At 39.3% G+C, this 15953-nt stretch overlaps 1 protein-coding gene across 2 annotated transcripts in view; it reads right to left on the bottom strand.

Moving 5' to 3' along the window:
* Window positions 1–15953, bottom strand: part of tafa4b (TAFA chemokine like family member 4b) — a 159311-nt gene that overhangs the window by 102412 nt on the left and 40946 nt on the right. The window lies entirely within an intron of this gene.

Below are 15953 nucleotides of genomic sequence, written 5' to 3'. Positions count from 1 at the left end.
ATAGACCATTCATCGGCAGTGTGCCTTATAATCCGCTACGCCCTATGGTCCGGAAAATATGGTAAATGTTATTATAAATGTGCCTGTTACTTCATTACATATATACAAACCCCGTTTCCATATGAGTTGGGAAATTGTGTTAGATGTAAATATAAACGGAAATGTTTGGGAACTGAGGAGACACATTTTTTAAGCTTCTCAGGTGGAATTCTTTCCCATTCTTGCTTGATGTACAGCTTAAGTTGTTCAACAGTCCGGGGGTCTCTGTTGTGGTATTTTAGGCTTCATAATGCGCCACACATTTTCAATGGGAGACAGGTCTGGACTACAGGCAGGCCAGTCTAGTACCTGCACTCTTTTACTATGAAGCCACGTTGATGTAACACGTGGCTTGGCATTGTCTTGCTGAAATAAGCAGGGGCGTCCATGGTAACGTTGCTTGGATGGCAACATATGTTGCTCCAAAACCTGTATGTACCATTCAGCATTAATGGCGCCTTCACAGATGTGTAAGTTACCCATGTCTTGGGCACTAATACACCCCCATACCATCACAGATGCTGGCTTTTCAACTTTGCGCCTATAACAATCCGGATGGTTCTTTTCCTCTTTGGTCTGGAGGACACGACGTCCACAGTTTCCAAAAACAATTTGAAATGTGGACTCGTCAGACCACAGAACACTTTTCCCCTTTGTATCAGTCCATCTTAGATGAGCTCAGGCCCAGCGAAGCCGACGGCGTTTCTGGGTGTTGTTGATAAACTGTTTTCGCCTTGCATAGGAGAGTTTTAACTTGCACTTACAGATGTAGCGACCAACTGTAGTTACTGACAGTGGGTTTCTGAAGTGTTCCTGAGCCCATGTGGTGATATCCTTTACACACTGATGTCGCTTGTTGATGCAGTACAGCCTGAGGGATCGAAGGTCACAGGCTTAGCTGCTTACGTGCAGTGAATTCTCCAGATTCTCTGAACCCTTTGATGATATCATGGACGGTGAAAATGGATGGTGAAATCCCTAAATTCCTTGCAATAGCTGGTTGAGAAAGGTTTTTAAACTGTTCAACAATTTGCTCACGCATTTGTTGACAAAGTGGTGACCCTCGCCCCATCCTTGTTCATGGAATCTACTTTTATACCCAATCATGGCACCCACCTGTTCCCAATTTGCCTGATCACCTGTGGGATGTTCCAAATAAGTGTTTGATGAGCATTCCTCAACTTTATCAGTATTTATTGCCACCTTTCCCAACTTCTTTGTCACGTGTTGCTGGCATCAAATTCTAAAGTTAATGATTATTTGCAAAAAAAAAAATGTTTATCAGTTTGAACATCAAATATGTTGTCTTTGTAGCATATTCAACTGAATATGGGTTGGAAATGATTTGCAAATCATTGTATTCCGTTTATATTTACATCTAACACAATTTCCCAACTCATATGGAAACGGGGTTTGTACTTACATCATGTATATAAAACCTTAATGGAGGTGTTTGGGTGTTTTTAAGGGCTTTACAGGCAGAATTGAGCGACTCACGTAGGCTCCATTTTGATCGCATTTATTTAACATTTAGAATGCATTAAAAAAAATAACATCCATCGTCATGTCTGTGAACAACAGGCAACATTTAAAAAAAAGTGCACTTCCCCCTTAAGTCATGCGTTCTGTAAACCTGCAGTACAAATACATTCAATGTATTCCTGTTTCGATCATTTAGTGATATTACTACTGAAGTTCTATGTTAGGTTCCCAAAGTGCTGAAAACACCCATATTCGGTAAACCGCTAATCGATCAAGCGTATAGATCGCTGCTAGTAGCACAAAATGTGTTTTTATGGGCTTCTTTTGAACTCCAGTTGGGTGGAAAGCAATTACTCGGCGGGATTGATGGCCACACAAAAGTCACACAAGTTTATCAGCGGGCGCGTTTTCCGTGCCGGGCTGCAGATCAAGCAAACAAAAAGCATATCAGCGTAAAAAGCTTAGTGTACCTCCTATTTGGTGGAAATATATTGAAAATGAAACCGGAGAACTGGAAACTAAAGTACATTCCTGCAGATGCCTAGTGTCCGAGGCTGTTGTTAACGTGCAGTTAGGGGGTGTGAAACCCAGCTCCCATAAGTGCATTTGTGTGACCGTCACAATTATTTTGGAGTCAATGGAGTAATAAACAATGTGAAGTAAAACATGCACTTTCAAACAGACAGTAGAAATCCAATATATTGACGGACCATCTGTAAAAAGTGACATATTTACGTCACAGCAATGAAGAAAACTACAGCGACTTGAAGTCAGACCAGGCAGCACATGTCTTCGATCAATATCTACCTTACAAAATAGGAAAACGAACAGTTATATCATGTGCTGTCATCTGTGTCAATAGAAATGTTGAGCCTACCAGAATTCTACTTCCAACTCGGCAAAACATGTTGCGATTTTTTGTAATGTTTTTAACTGCACATGGGCTAACATTAGTCCTGTTATAACGTCACAAGTGACTCGTAGATGTGCGCACTTTGAAGCACATGTTGTGTACACACATGCACACACACAGATTCTTGTATTTGTTTCCTTCTTGAAACCTCCGAAAAATGCCTACCTCTCATTATTGTCTTCAAGTTATTACAGTATGTCTCTATATCAGTGGTTCTTAACCTGGGTTCGATCGAACCCTAGCAGTTCGGTGAGTCGGGCTCAGGGGTTCGGCGGAGGTCAAGACACACCCGACTCATCGTGTAAATAAAAACGTCTCCCTATCAGCGTATTACGGATACGGCAACAGCTGACTGGTTTGCAGGTGTGTAATTTGTTGTGAGTTTATGCACAGTGTTGGTTTTGTTGTTTGAACAAGGTGATGTTCATGCACGGTTCATTTTGTGCACCAGTAAAAAAAACATCGTAACACTTTAGTATGGGGAACATATTCACCATTAATTAGTTGCTTATTAACATGCAAATTAGTAACATATTGGCTCTTAACTAGTCATTAATAAGTACTTGTCAATGCCTTATTTGGCATGGCCTTATTATAACCCTAACCCTCTAACCCTGGCCCTAACCTTCTAACCCTAACCCTAACCAAATAACCCAAAATTAAGTCTTTGTTACTTAGAATATGTTCCCCATACTAAAGTGTTACCAAAAACATATAACTTTGTCTTGAATTTGAAAAAAAACAACATTTTATTTTTCACTAAAGAAGGGTTCGGTGAATGTGCATATGAAACTGGTGGGGTTCGGTACCTCCAACAAGGTTAAGAACCACTGCTCTATATACTTTTTTTTTTAATTTTTTTTAATTAATTTTGGCCAAAGGGGGAGCATTTCAATTTCTTACACACACTTGTTATTACATATGTTTGCCAGAAGGGGGAGCACTTCAAATTTTTACACACACTTGTTATTTCATATGTTGACCAGAGGGGGAGCATTTTAACAACCGACATACATTTCATTTGAAAAATCCCTCCTTTTTGGGACCACAAATTTTGAAAGATTTCACCACCATAAGAGATACGTATAGACTGCACTATGACGGCAATATGACTCAAAAAACAACACCAACATTTGATTTGTTCCATTGAAAATATAGAACATTACACACGGAGCTCAAAAATGTATCAAAATGTTTTAGTACGACTTTTGTAAGCTATGAAGCCGCACCGCTTGATGGATTGTCGGCGCATTAAACATACGAGTATTATTATGGTGTGTGTATAAGATAAGACATATTATCTGGTGTTTTGTTTCGCAATATTATGCAAAAGCAACTTTTCTTATCTTCTGGTACCGGCGGAACTGTATTTGGGATCTGCATAAGTCCTGAAAAATTGCACCAATCCGCCTTTGTAGTCTGTGTCGAAAACGTAGTTGATAAGCTTCTTCTTTTTCTCTAGCTTCTTGTTATGGGACATTCATTCTCCGCTGTTGCCATTTCTAATATAAAGTAGTGTAAAGTTCTTACTTATATCTGTCAGTAAACTCGCCATGAAAGCGTTAAAACATACCGGTGTAGTGAGTTTACATTATTTACCCAAGGTATTTTAGTTATTAGAGAGTTCCGGTCGGACGGTTTTTCACGGGACATATTTTCGGCGTTGTTGTTTCCGGATGAGGAGATGCTGCTCCATTATTGATTTAAGTAAAGTCTGAATGTCATTAAAACAGTTAGCTCCATCTTTTGACACTTCTTCCACTCCCGTCCTTGCACGCTACACTGCTACAACAAAGAGAGAAGACGCTGCCAAAGATGAGCCACGTAAATAAGACCGGAAGCGACTGTCAGAAAGCGGCTTGAAGATGATCTGTAAAACATAATCTATGTGATATTTTGACCAAAGAACCACCATTACATGTTATGTAGACCACAAGGAAGTGCTTTCAATTTAGAAAAAAATTATAATAATATGACTCCTTTAATGCGCCTTATAATCCGCACATTGTATATGAAAAAAGATCGAAAATAAACCATTCATCGGCAGTGCGCCTTATAATCCGGTGCGCCCTATGGTCTGGAAAATACAGTACAGTAAGTGTGTTTATCCTAAACATTTCTGCCACTTCATTTTACACACCATTGCATTTTTTTTGGACAATTCCACAAAAATATCATACTGTGGCCTTAATACCGTGGTAATATTGTATCGTGAGATTTTGATACCAATACATCCGTATTACTTTTACTTAAAGGCCTACTGAAACCCACTACTACCGACCACGCAGTCTGATAGTTTATATATCAATGATGGAATCTTAACATTGCAACACATGCCAATACGGCCGGGTTAGTTTACTAAAGTGCAATTTTAAATTTTGCGCGAAATATCCTGCTGAAAACGTCTCGGTATGATGACGTCTGGGCGTGACGTCACGGATTGTGGAGGACATTTTGGGACAGCATGGTGGCCAGCTATTAAGTCGTCAGTTTTCATCGCAAAATTCCACAGTATTCTGGACATCTGTGTTGGTGAATCTTTTACAATTTGTTCAATGAGCAATGGAGACAGCAAAGAAGAAAGTTATAGGTGGGAAGCGGTGTATTGCGGCAGGTGTTGTGCTGGATAACGCACCTCCGCCGTAGAATGCACCCCCTGACTGTTGTGCCGGATAACACAGCCGGTGTTTCATTGTTTACATTCCCAAAAGATGACAGTCAAGCTTTACCATTGGCCTGTGGAGAACTGGGACAACAGAGACTCTTAACAAGAGGACTTTGAGTTGGATACGCAAACACGGTACCGTGAGTACGCATGCAATCTGCGGCTTCCAAACATTTGATCGCTTGCCCGTACGTGTGTGCCGCTATGTGCATGTCACGTACGTAACTTTGGGGACTTTGGGGAAATATATGTGCTGTATGAACTTTGGGGAGGTGAACGGTACTTTGGGCTGTGGGATTGAGTGTGTTGTGCAGGTGTTTGAGTTGTATTGGCGGGTTATATGGACGGGAGGGGGGAGGTGTTTGTTATGCGGGATTAATTTGTGGCATATTAAATATAAGCCTGGTTTTGTGGTGGCTAATAGAGTATATATATGTCTTGTGTTTATTTACTGTTTTAGTCATTTCCAGCTGAATATCAGGTCCCACCCGCCTCTCACAGCATCTTCTCTATCTGAATCGCTCCCACTGCCCTCTAGTCCTTCACTCTCACTTTCCTCATCCACGAATCTTTCATCCTCGCTCAAATTAATGGGGAAATCGTCGCTTTCTCGGTCCGAATTGCTCTCGCTGCTGGTGGCCATGATTGTAAACAATGTGCGGATATGAGGAGCTCCACAACCTGTGACGTCACGCTACTCGTCTGCTACTTCCGGTACAGGCAAGGCTTTTTCATCAGCGACCAAAAGTTGCGAACTTTATCGTCGATGTTCTCTACTAAATCCTTTCAGCAAAAATATTGCAATATCGCGAAATGATCAAGTATGACACACAAAATGGACCTGCTATCCCCGTTTAAATAAGAAAATCGCATTTTAGTAGGCCTTTATGTAAGGATTTGGATGACATTTTTTTTACTTTGACTTGAGTTATATTTATTTAAAGCAGTGGTTCTCTACTATTTCCAGACTTATCTATCTGTATGTGTCAGGAAAACACTATTTCCTCTCACATACCACAACCCCATTGAATTTAGGTTTAAGTGACACAATTCAGAATAAAATTATTTGTGTCATAGCAACATAAACAGAAAAAAATCAGATAAATGAGTCGGATAAACCCTGCCTGAATTGTTGATAACGTTTACACCAGAGCGAAGCATAAACCATTAAATACGGTCTAACGACAGTACATTAGAGGCGCACAGACCATTAATTATGGAAAATGAAATGACTGCCAAGGTTACTTACATTTAAACCAAAATGAGGTCAACAAAAAGCTTTGTGCAATTGTTATTGTTCATTTATCATTGTTCTGTGTTGATCATGTTGACACGTGTGCAGTTGTTTACCTCCATATAGGGAGTGTGTGCAGCATGTTCGTGAGACCTCCGTAAAACGTAAAGAGAGTAATGTAGAATTATTACATAATTATTACAAGCAGCTTTTTAAAAAAAATCGCTGGTCACAGGCTGTGTTTTTTGAAGGGGCTTGTTTTTTAACCTGTGGTTGCTCATTTGGTCTTGCTTTTCAGTGCCCACAAAAAAGCAAAACATGTCGGTCGTTTGACCTTTTCTACAACTAGCAGAGAAACAGGTGATAAAGCCGAGAAAGGGAATATGCGTGTGTATTTAAAAAAAATACTTTATACATTTTATAACGGGAGAAATAAAGAGCAGTAAAGGACTGGATTAGACCGTAGGTGGAAAATGTCCCTTTTGTGTTGAGCTGTTGAAAAAAAGGATAATGTTTAATAAATAAACATTTGCATAAAGAAAGACTATGTCTCCCGGCTGGCCTGGGAACGCCTCAGGATCCTCCGGGAAGAGCTGGGCGAAGTGGCTGGGGAGAGGGAAGTCTGTGCTTCACTGCTTAGGCTGCTGCCCCCGCGACCCGACCTCTGATAATCGGAAGAAAATGGATGGACGGATGGATGGACATTTGCATAAAGTCAAACTAATTGTCCAGTTACATGTTGGCTGTAAATTCTTCATAAGGTACACTTATTAAAATATATTTTCTAAAATTATATTTGCAATTGTCACAATTAATTATGAATTAACTATGGACAAAATTTGATGAATCAAGTTTAAATATTTTAATCATTTGACAGCCCGAATATTAATGCATGATAAAATTAACTTCAAAAATATTTTTTGTACATTTTGATAAATTAAAAAAAAATCAATTTAAAAATGTTATGTAGATAATTTTGAACGGTGGCTTTTGACTTTACGTTAGATATAATAATTTAAACCCTTTCGAACAGTTTTTTTTTTTTTAAGTTTTTTTTACATGTTTGTTACTCTGTATCCCAACTATTTAAACTGACCTTCTTAAAAAAAACAAGTTAAGATTCACACTTTAGTTGTGTCCCTGGGTTTTCAACCAGTCCACACAGGTGTCAAACTCAAGGCCTGGGGGCCACATCATTTTATGTGGCCCGCAAAAGTCTGAAGATATGTGTCAATAAGGAATTCCGTCATTTTGCTAAAAATGTGTTTCAGTTTAGACGGAAAAAAGTTGTACTGCATGTAGGGACGGATACTGAATCCGGTACTTTTTTGGCAACGACCAAACCCCGTCGAGCCTACCAGGCACCGATTCACCATGTTTTTGCGCCCGGTTGCCGACTCGGCCAGCTCTTTGTACTTCGGCATTTGCCAAACACTCCAACATAACTGAGAGAAGACTCAGCCAAACTACCAAAAGGTAATCTTGTAAGTTTCAATGCCAATAAAGAAAATAACTCAAAAATTGCTACAACATAAGTAAAGTAGGGCTTTAGTTTTCCAAAAATGTGCTAATTTGATGCCAAATTTAGGTCATTAAAACGACCAATGAGATGCACGTTTCCATCAAACAGCTGGCGTGTAATATTTACAATATTAACACTTTGTAGGGCGCAACAAAAGACCAGACAACGAATACCGAACTGATCAACACATCATAAACTATACATTACTTAAAAAGTTAAAGTTAAAGTACCAATGATTGTCACACACACCCCTACACATGATGTAAGTGTCTATATTAGCTATATTAGCTTACTATCAAAATGACTTTAAAAGTCTTATATAAGTGTTATAATGAAGACAACACATGATGTAAGTGTCTATATTAGCTTACTATCAAAATGACTTTAAAAGTCTTATATAAGTGTTATAATGAAGACAACACATGATGTAAGTGTCTATATTAGCTATATTAGCTTACTATCAAAATGACTTTAAAAGTCTTATATAAGTGTTATAATGAAGACAACACATGATGTAAGTGTCTATATTAGCTATATTAGCTTACTATCAAAATGACTTTAAAAGTCTTATATAAGTGTTATAATGAAGACAACACATGATGTAAGTGTCTATATTAGCTATATTAGCTTACTATCAAAATGACTTTAAAAGTCTTATATAAGTGTTATAATGAAGACAACACATGATGTAAGTGTCTATATTAGCCTACTATCAAAATGATTTTAAAAGTCTTATATAAGTGTTATAATGAAGACAACACATGATGTAAGTGTCTATATCAGTTATATTAGCCTACTATCAAAATGACCATGTGTCGCAGGCTAATGCAAATCTTCCTTGACGGAAATTTTGAAATGTAATATTTATTCTACATATTTTTACAACATTGGAAAACATTAGTAAAACTTATCAGAGGGTGACATAATTCCTGAAAATTACTGACTTAGAATGGCCAAAAGTATAGATGTGTGTGTCCAAGTTTAAGGAAACTGCAGGCTGTCTTTCTCTAATGGAATTAGCACTCCAACAAGTCAATAACGTCAACAAAGTTCACCTTTGTGCATTCACGCACAGCATAAAACATTTGGTGGACAAAATGAGACAAAGAAGGAGTGGCATAAAACACGTCTTTCTGTGGCAATGTCGCAGAAAGTTGTACATGTATACAAACTACGGTGAGTTCAAGGACCGCCAAAATTAGTAAGACAAACGGCCCTCGCCAAATACTCTCATCAGTGAAGCATGTTTAATATAAACAGTGGGATTTCTAACAATTAGATGTCATGTTTGTACTCCTACAGAAACCATATTAAAACAAAAACAAAAATGTTTTGCCTCATCTTTTTACATTTTCATAATTTTCGGCACGTGGCTCGAGAGCCGCAGGTTGCTGACCCCCGGTCTAATGTCTTGAAATTGCAACTCTAACTGAGACTCAGAAATGTGATAAAACAAGCTATAACAACTGGACAGCAGTTATTATAATCAGATAATTTTTAAATGTCTTTATTATCAAATACAATTACTATTGTCTAACAGACACAAAAGTACCAAAAATTGGTACTTTTGCAATTGCGCACTGCTCAAGCGTCCTCTGCGCACGGCAAATCTATGCCACGCACAAAATCAAATAAAAAAAATAAGCGCATAACAATTTTCGACACACGGACACGACAGAGAAAACAGTTTTCGTCATCATTGTTCAAATATTGTAACGTCTGTCGAGACGCTTTGAGGACATGAATTTCATCCATCACTTTACTGAGCAAATCTCTTTATTGTCGGCCATAAACACATCACCAAAACATTAGTAAAAAAAAAAGATATCTAGCAAAACTGGTCATTTTCTGCAGTACAAACCAGACCAAAAGCAACTTTGTTATATCAACAGCAGCCGCGGGCTCTTTCTCACTTGCGCCAACACATGCACACATGGCACTTAGCCAGTGATGCGTTTACACCCACACAAAAAGTCTCACGACTCCAACACCACACATATAGTGTCATTCCAGGTCGTTACACTATGATTTACCAATCAAATGTGTGCTTATTCTAGTGTCATTTACTAGGAATCTTAATTTATAAATATTAATCATGAAATGCTGTTAGTAAATTAAATAAATACTAATAAAAATATATTTTTTACAAACAGGAAGTTGCAGGAATGTACACATGATCCCCTGCTTACATCTCATTGTGCAACATGTGAATGTTTTAATGGGAACTAAATGCAATGTCTGAAAGGGGTACAAATTATTTCCAAAGCAGGACCTCCACCCAGACAAACAATACAAGTACACAGTTCATGACAAACAATTTTTTTTGTTATTGTCATTGTAAGTGGGCCTAAACATTTATATTAGAAAATCATCTCATGGAAATGACTGCTGTCATTTGATTATAATAATAAGAGAATGTTGTCTGTCTATCTGTGTTGGCCCTGCGATGAGGTGGGGACTTGTCCAGGGTGTACACCGCCTTCCGCCCGGATGCAGCTGAGATAGGCTCCAGCACCAAAGGGACAAGCGGTAGAAAATGGATGGAGATGTAACTTGTTATTTAGTCAGGTTTGGGACAGGTGTGCTGCTGGTGTAGCCACAGTGTGCACGTCTGATGTTGCTCACATGGGCTCCAGTGAATGCTCAGGGAGTTTTTGCGTTTGCTCACACACATGAAAAATTAGAGGGAACATTGCCGTTGAGTACCAGTATCAAATCCCAGCTGCAGGGAATTGGTACTGTACCAAACGTGAATATTACCCATCCCAAACCGCACACAACTGCAGTTCTTCTTGGCCAAATATTATTTGATAAGAAAAGCTTTTCAAAGCTTCTATTTTTTCAGTGAAACCCTTCTGAATTATTTCCACAATTGCTTAAGTTTAATATCCGATTGTCACCTTGACTGATTTAGTTGGCATTACAATATGAGAATAATCCAATAAAAAGGGCAATTATGTAATAATGTGGCGATTATACATTTTTATGCTTTTGCTGTTAAAAGTGGGCAGCCGTAACTGCAAAGTGGCCCACCATAAAAATGAGTTTAAAACCAATGCAGCCTAACACATAACACACATAGGTTTCATTGTGTGTTTTTTTTATTTGCTCATTTCTGTATCGGGGTTTTCCCACTAGGTCAAACTGATTCATCTCATTAGTTATTAAAGTCACAGATTATTGCTTATTTTATGGAAGGAAAAAAAAAGTACTGACACTAAACAGCTAACAAACACCGTCTTGCTTGCACAACAAGTGCAACCATTGGCCCGGGCCCGAGTTTCCTCTTAACACGTTGGTCGATTAAAGCGCAGACAGCCGGCGTTGACCGACATAGATCAGAACAAGCTCCTCTGACAGAGTGCGGGGCCGAGCCGTAAATCCTGCACACTCTAATGAAGCAATAAAGGGCCTTTAAATGTCAGTGTCCCCCCTGCACTGCATGATGGATAGAAAGGTGGAAAGCAAAGGAGACACTATTAGATGACCGCACACACCCTCATAGCACACAATTTATAGCAGGGCTATTCAACTAGATCATGAAGAGGGCCACAGTTTCAAGGGGGCGGACATCGAAATGTGGACGTTTCGTCAGAAAGTGCCTCCGCGGGTTATATTCCTTTGAGACTGCGTTTACTTAACGACAAAGTGACCACATCGGCTTTCACACCGCACTTTCCAGCGCGTGCAGCAACATGAAGAAACAGAAGTTCCAGATGTTTTGTTGATGATTGATGTTCCATCTTTTGATTTATTTTCATTCCTAAGTTTTATTTCTTTACACGTCTTCCTTCATTGAGGTTTGTCAGACTGAATGTAACGGCGTGGTCGCATGGTGATGTGAGGATTGTTCTTCCAAGATTGCAGCAGGAACTCCGGAGGCAAAGGTGCAGGTAAGACAGAAACTGTCACACCGCGGTGAGGGATGTCTTGTCTTGGTTTCTTCTGTCTTGTGAAGTGCATGTTTTAGTTTGAAAAGTAACTCCTCTCGTTTCAGGTCACTTGCGCTTCCTTTTGTGTCATCAGTCTGATGTCATCCCTGCCCCATGATTGTTTCCACCTTTTCCCCATTACCCTCATGTGTCGTATAAGCCCACGCCTCCCTTTGTTCTGTGCCGTATTGTCTCGTTTATTCGTGCCTCTCTAGCATCTTGCCCATGCCTTGCCTCGTCTCGTGTTTGAATACCTTGATCCTGAATTCCTTCGTTGATATTTTGAGTTTTCTTTTTCTCCTCCTCAGCAGAGTGATTTTGTGTTATTTAGTTTTGCAGGCGAAGTGGTGAGTTTTCAGTTTTTCTTACAGTTCTTCCTTTTCCTAAATTTTTTGAGTGACATTTTTGTTAACCTTTATTAGATTAGAGACAGCATAGAAGTTTGATAGCCATTGTTTCTTCCTCCTGTTGGAGCGTTTTTTTTTGTTTATAATAAATTTCATAGAATATATGACGCCAAGTATAGTTCGTTATTGTTTTTGTGTTTTCCTCCTTTTGGAGTGATTTTCGGTTGTTCCTTTTTTTGGAACCTTTTTCGCCGACTAGTTTAGTTATAGCCTATATTGAATTGCCCTGACTTTGGAGGTGAAAGGAAGCTTTCAAAATAAAAGCCTGCCGAATTAATCCCTACTCTGCATCTGAGTCCTATCTTTTGACCAAGCCTGACAGGAACAAAGAAAGGAAGCTAACGGAGTAGCCAACAAGAAAAGCTAAGCACATGAACAGGGCGAAGCTTAGCTCAGGAAAAGAATATGTAGACGTCGTAACTCGTTGCAGAGAAGCAAACAAAAGCACCGGACTGAGTGAGGCGGCAGGCAGGACTGAATAGCTCTCTGATTAGTGCCCAGGAACAGGGGAGCCTCCCGAACACTAATCAGAGGCAGGTGAAACTAATCAGCACCCATGACAACCAGTGTTGGGACTAACGCGTTACTGTAACGGCATTAGTTTCGGCGGTTACTAGTAATCTAACGTGTTATTTTTTATATTCAGTAACTCAGTTACCGTTACTACATGACGCGTTACTGCGTTATTTTACGTTATTTTTTATGTAGTATCGGCTAGAAACAGAAGATCTGAGTGTGTTTTATTGGAGCGCTGCGGTGTCGTCCTTCTGTGTCACAAGGAAAAGAAAAGGCGTGCTTTGTGTGGGTGGGGGTTGGGGGGTGGGGGGAGGCTCCCAGACCGTAGTTGAGGGGTGCAGGGGAGACGTTCCTCCAGGGCCTATGTACTTTGGGGCTAACAACCTTCACTTTACCCGGAAGTGGGTCTTTACAGCTGAGGGTGAATGACGAGGCCGGCGGTTTGTTGCAACTTTGAGACTTTATTGTACGCAGCCATCCACCAAGCTAGAGCACCTGCATGCACTCACTCACTGTCACCGCTCCCTCACCTCTCTCGCCCTCTCACTCACTGATGTCATTCACCTCACATGCTGTTATATCTTAAAGGGCCACACACACACACATACGCTACTCTCATAACAACTAACAAGACATCATGGCGAAGCCAGAAGTCGAGTTTCTTAACATGGAGACATTCTAAATACTTTTCTTTTGTCGAGCACAAGGAAAATAACATTTTAGTTAAATGTAAGTTGTGTCTTGGATCAAAAATCTTATCTACTTAAAGTTAAAGTTAAAGTGCCATTATGTTGCAGCTATTTAAAATAGTTTTGTCAATTTGTTCTGGCCTGAAATAAATTGGCCCTTTGAAACATATCTTTGTTTTTGTGTATTGTATGTAGACCACATTGCTTTCTGAGTTCAGTGATGCAAATGCACGTCAAGTTGATCAACAGATTGTATTATTCTCCAGTGCAATAACAGTACTGAAATGAAGGCTAAAAGGGCATTTTTGGAACCTTAAAAAAAAAAAAAGAAGTAAATAAATAGTTACTTTTCACAGTAACTCATTACTTTTTGGTGTAAGTAACTGAGTTAGTAACTGAGTTACTTTTGAAATAAAGTAACTAGTAACTGTAACTAGTTACTGGTTTTCAGTAACCAACCCAACACTGATGACAAAAGAGAAACACAAAACAGGGGTGCTGAAACAGAACTTAAACCACACGTGAATCAAAACCTAAATAAACTGTGATCCGGGCAACGGCTCATAACACTAAACACATAAACATAAAATAAACACTACTAAAGTATTACGTCAATTGTGCATTTTACATGAATAATGTCAATGGTGTATTTTACATGAATTAAATAGATGGTTTTGTGGTACTTCATTCACACAATAAATTACAGATGTTTACGCATATAGAAATGAAACAGCATCCACACCAAACATTGCAAACCAATGAATGTGACTCATCACAACTAAACCTAATGCGGACCTGGGCAAAATACGGCCCGCGGGCCACATGCGGGCCATTAAGATTTTCAATCCGGCCCGCCGGACATTCTACATCATTTTTTTTAGACCTTTAACATCAAAACTGTAGCCGCCATTATGATGTGCAGTGCTGTTTTTAAATTACCGTAAGTCTTGAACTATAGAAAGTATTTCAATGGTCGAAATCTGCGCTTTTGAGTATTACACGGGTTATTACGGTAATCTACGTCACGGCAGCTCAGATGAGAAACAAAGCAGAATGGGCGGGGTTTGTTTTCAGAGCAGCCAGCCCCAAACGCATGTGTCAGGAACAGATGCGGAAACAATTTTTTTCAACAAATTTCTGCATAAAAGTGATAATACCGTATACTACCAAATAAACGCCCTTGGGCAAATAACCGCCCATGTCCTAATAGCCGCACGGGGTCTGACCCCATTTTGTGAATTAACCGCCTCTTCCTAATAACCGCCTATGGGCTGTTATTTGCATAATTTAGATTAAAATCATATTGATTTCATTAAGCCCAATTTATAAGCTAAAAGGAAAAGCAAAGGTGCAGTAATTCTGGTCATTGCGGTAACAGCAGACGCGTGGAATCCAGAGAGTTACATGACAATCAAAGGTTTAACGAAATCTGTACCGTGCCATGGCTTACGTTACGTGGGGATTCTGGGTAATCAACATATTGCAATGGGTCACCGCATATAGCGTAACACACACTCAAAAACAACAACAAACCCACGAGGAAAAGTTTCAACAAGGCAAGCAACAGTAGCAGTGAGTTGAATGAACAGGATACCGGTAAACCACAACTGATGGACGGGAATACTTTAAGGGGGAAGAAGAACAGAAAGTTTGACTTAAAGTTCAAGCTAGCGGTTGTGAAGTATGCGGAGCAGAATTCTGGTTTGGCAGCGGCCAGGCAGTTTAACGTTGACCCAAAACGTGTACGAGAATGGAAACAAAAAAAGGGAGAACTACTATCTCAGTCGGCAATCGATGGAAAACGGGCTCACTTATCTGGTGGAGGTAGGAAGAAAGTGAGTGACGAGCTTGATGTATGTTTACAATAGCTTTTACATTTAAAGTTTTTTGTACGAAAAAAAATACTGGACAGTAACCATTGTAACCAAATAATGGCCTGGTGCAAGCTGGTGCAAAAATAAATAAAAGCCTTGTGCAAATAACCGCCTGCTTCTTTTAAACGCCTGTCTCCAAAATCAATTTTGTGAAATAAACGCCCGGGTTACTATTTGGTAATATACGGTATATCATATTGTAGGTGTTTATTAGCCCTTGCGTTCATATTTTGCTGTTTGTTTAATTTTTGTTGTGTTTTACTTGAGTGTAAAAGATACACAACTATCAAGGAGCTGGGATGAGATGTAAAAGAGGAGCGACGTTCATACGTTGTTAATATTCAGTGTTTTATTGTTCGTAGTTAATATTGTAAATCCCACTTTCTTTATTTTAATGTACATTTTGGGTGTCCCATTCAGTAAAAAACTGTGAAATTCCATTCCGTTTTTTTGAGGTGGTATGTCATAGCTTTTTTAGAATTCAATAGGACATTGTGACTTTTGGTATTACTGTTCCTGGAATAAAAATCTACCCAAACACACATACTGTACAGCAGATTTTTACAGCTAAATGTATATATATCATTTATACACACATACACATTGGCCCCCCCAGACACATTTTTCTCTCTCTCTGACAGTGCGCCTTATAATCCGGTGCGCCTTATATATGGGTTAAT

This window comes from Nerophis lumbriciformis, linkage group LG28, assembly GCF_033978685.3.
Source record: "Nerophis lumbriciformis linkage group LG28, RoL_Nlum_v2.1, whole genome shotgun sequence".
Lineage (NCBI taxonomy): Eukaryota > Metazoa > Chordata > Actinopteri > Syngnathiformes > Syngnathidae > Nerophis > Nerophis lumbriciformis.
The sequence above is the reverse complement of the archived record's forward strand: the minus strand, read 5'-3'. Positions and strand labels throughout refer to the sequence as shown.